This window comes from Oxyura jamaicensis, chromosome 4 (genome assembly GCF_011077185.1).
Source record: "Oxyura jamaicensis isolate SHBP4307 breed ruddy duck chromosome 4, BPBGC_Ojam_1.0, whole genome shotgun sequence".
Classification (NCBI taxonomy): Eukaryota; Metazoa; Chordata; class Aves; order Anseriformes; family Anatidae; genus Oxyura; species Oxyura jamaicensis.
In genome coordinates this window covers 72,584,739-72,588,282 of record NC_048896.1, presented here as the reverse complement: position 1 = coordinate 72,588,282, position 3,544 = coordinate 72,584,739, and positions in this window count along the sequence as shown.

Genomic DNA, 3,544 nt, shown 5'->3' with positions numbered 1-3,544 from the left:
GCAGTATTAATTAAACAACATAATGGTAGTGTAAATTAGGGGGAGATGAACCTGGGTCATAAAGAACATAGTAATAGCTACAGCTTGTAAAGGCAAAAAATGTAAACTATAATAAACTGCCTGCCCATTAGTTTTGGAAAGACTAGGTATGCTTTGAGCCTGGCCAGCTGAAATACACCAAAAACCAGGGCAGGGGAAGGATATCACTGTGGTAAGCAAATGGAATACATCAACACCAGGATACCCACACATTTAACAGCTGCCAGCCTTTATTAGAGGTCCTACTATGAATAATGTTGACTTGCCTTTAGAGCAGATTTAAGATAACTTCTGTTGCTTTTCCTAACTTAAATACTCTTTCAGCATATTGACACCAGAAAAAGGAATTTTGAGCCATACAGCTATTTTAAAGCCAATATTGCACAATAATTATCCATGAGTTGTTTGGTTTTTTGTGTTTTTTTTTTTTTTTTTTTTTTTTTTTTCTTCTCTCTCTCTCTCCTAGCGAGAGAAATAATGCTTCTCTAAACCCAGTAATGTTATTTCATGGTAGAAGTATTTTCTGAACCACCCATGGGCAGTTCAGATGATCTCATGCTTTTACACACAACTGTCTGACAGGAGGCACCAAGATACACAAGCTATATAAACTATTTCCTAATCACATTTTGCTATGGTTTCTATAGAAAACAGATCCATTTTGACCCTGTAAATGAGTATATAAAACAAACAAACACAAAGTATAATTAGTCTTTGAGGGCCTCTGACAGTTTGTTCAATAGAACTGACAAGTCTTAAGTGAGAACTGACAAGTCCTAGGTGAGAAACTGCTTTTATAACCCTATTTCTTCCCTATTGCCCATTTTTTTTCCTATAACTACATATTTAAAAGCACCAAATATTCCAAGAACTCACAACTTTTCCAGTTTTGTTTCTGATGAAGTTTCATGGTTAGTGACATTTTCTTTCTGTACGTCAATCTCTTCCTTTTGTCAGTGTTTCACAAAGCAGCCATAAAATACTATAAAAACAATAATTTTCCTCTCAATCAGGAAAAAAAAACACTTTCGGGAATATGATCTCAAATTGACACAGATTCTTTAAGAGAATAGCTTTCTTTTTTAGCATCATTATATCAATCTACTACAATGTGTGAAGCATAATTAAATCGTATGCAGCTGACTAGAGAATTGCTGCATCTGCGACTTAGAGTCTCTAGGTTAAATAAACAAAGCAAGCATTCATTTAAGAATAGTTTTAATCCTCCCCAAACACACACTTGATCAGCAAATAATATTGGCGTCCCCTTTATTTAAAAATTAAAAAGATGTTTCTTTACTACAACATGGGACAAGTTCTTATTAAAGATGATGTTCAACTTGCAGTAAAAACTCTCAGTTTGAAACAGGGATGGGAAAAAAGTAATGAAAACTGACACTAAGCTATCATAGGTAATCCATTGTTTCCTGCATTGTTTTACAATTCATTTCAAATTCAAATTGTTGAGCAAGATAATAGAATACTATAAGTTCTAGATCACCTCCAGATGAAGAGAGGTATAAAGTTGTTAGCTGCTGTGAAAGTTCACTTGCAGTATGTTTGACTACCTCATTCCAGGAATCAGAGTAGTTTTAGCTGGACTAAGAGCTAAATACATACAGAAGAAAAAGCAGTACATGTTGTCTGGCACGTGGATTTATCTAAGTACATGTTGAGTAAGACCATGCATGCGTGCAGTCCATATGCTGTTCATAGGCTTATGTTAAGCCATATTTGCTTCAGCTGTTACAGTCACACTTTTGCAATGGAAAGCCATATTAATGTTGAATTGTATTTTATTTAAAAAAAAAAAATCAAAAACAGAGCACAGAAGTCTATTACTCATAGTATACAATTCTCATCAAGAGTTACATGCTGTAATATCCCATAAACACAGACTCAATCGCATTAAGAACCACCTCTCATGCATTACTTGTGAGCACAAACCCTTCAAAGCAGGAATGCAAGTCATCTCCAACTATTTCCCTGGCAACCGTACTTTTAAGAGGATAACTGGTTATTCACAGTGCTGCAAAAGCTTCTGAATGTCTTTCTTTTGGCATGTGACAAGGTTCTCTTGCATATATGCAAGGTATTTGGTATCCTGAAGGCATGCACCACCAGCTGTTCAAATTGCTAAACCTGACTCATCCCACAATCCTAGTGTCTCACTGAAAGAATGCAGCAGATGAAAAAAGTTGACTGAAGAAAGCAAGAGAAACACCGGTACCAGTTACCACTTAGTGATCTTCAGAAAACCATCTGCCACTCCCCAGTTAGAGTGGTCCCAGTATAACAAAATTTCCCAATCTTTGTCGTCTTGATGAATACGACGAGTCCGCAGGAAAAACAGAACAGGAATAGGGCCATTCCTGGTTCCTCCATCTCCTTGGGAGTGTGTGGAAAAGGCACTGGAAGCCTCAGGAGCCCTAATCAGCCTTACAGCTCTTGCATAGCCAACAGGAGAAACACTTCACAGAGGAAGTTTTTAAGCATTTCATGTTGCTACTTCAAACTGACATGTCCAATACAGAGAGGCCACTATCAGAGCTACATGCAAGTTTCTGAATAGTGTTCTGATTCTCTATAGTCCCTACTCACTCATCCTATTGAGTCCTGAAACACTTCCGTGCTACCCTGCAATTAGCTCAGGACAAGACAGCCTCCTAGCACAACTTCAGTCAGTATGAGTGCTGTTGGCAGTACCCTCTTAGTCCCGAAGGAGAAGTTACCAGCTTGACCTCTGGTACTGCTGAGGGAAGCCCAGAATGTGTCTGCCTGCACAGAAGGTGTGATCTCCCCTTTGGATTACAGCTACACAGACCACAACTGTATCACAGGGTTGTCCTTGCCCCCTGGGTGTTGTATGAAAGCAGCACTAATGAATTGGGAAGAAACAATGTCATGATGGAAGATGATATTTTGAGTTCAAGCCCCCATAATCTCCACTCTCTTTGGCTATTTTATAACGTATTCAAAGAAGAGCCTTGTGATACAGCAAAAAGCTCGAGGCATATTTGCCCAAAGCACTGAACAATTGCTACTTAGCAAGTCCTGTCTAGAAGCCATTGAGTTACAGGATCTGAGGGCATCTGGCACAAGAATACAGCTATTGCCACCAGAACAGATAACACTGCCTTGCATTGTCTCCTCAATTTGTTATATAAATTCCTTAAGTCTTCAAAGATCCATCCTAAAGCTCACATTGTATCTGCATTGCTGTGGGTAAATAGTTACAGTAACAGCACTCATTACCAAGTTGCTGATCTTGTGCTCCCAGTACAACTATTGGTATAGCATACTTGAAGGCACATCTCCCGAATAAAACCAGGTGTTCTGTGACTAGTTACAGAATTTTTATTTATTTTTTTTTAAAGAGACATCCCAACACTACTGTTATTCAACTAAGACTTCCATGAACAGGTTTTGGACTAGAGGACATAGTCATCCTTCTCTAGAACTGCACTCCTTTTCACAACCCCATGCAACAAGCCAAACACAAAAC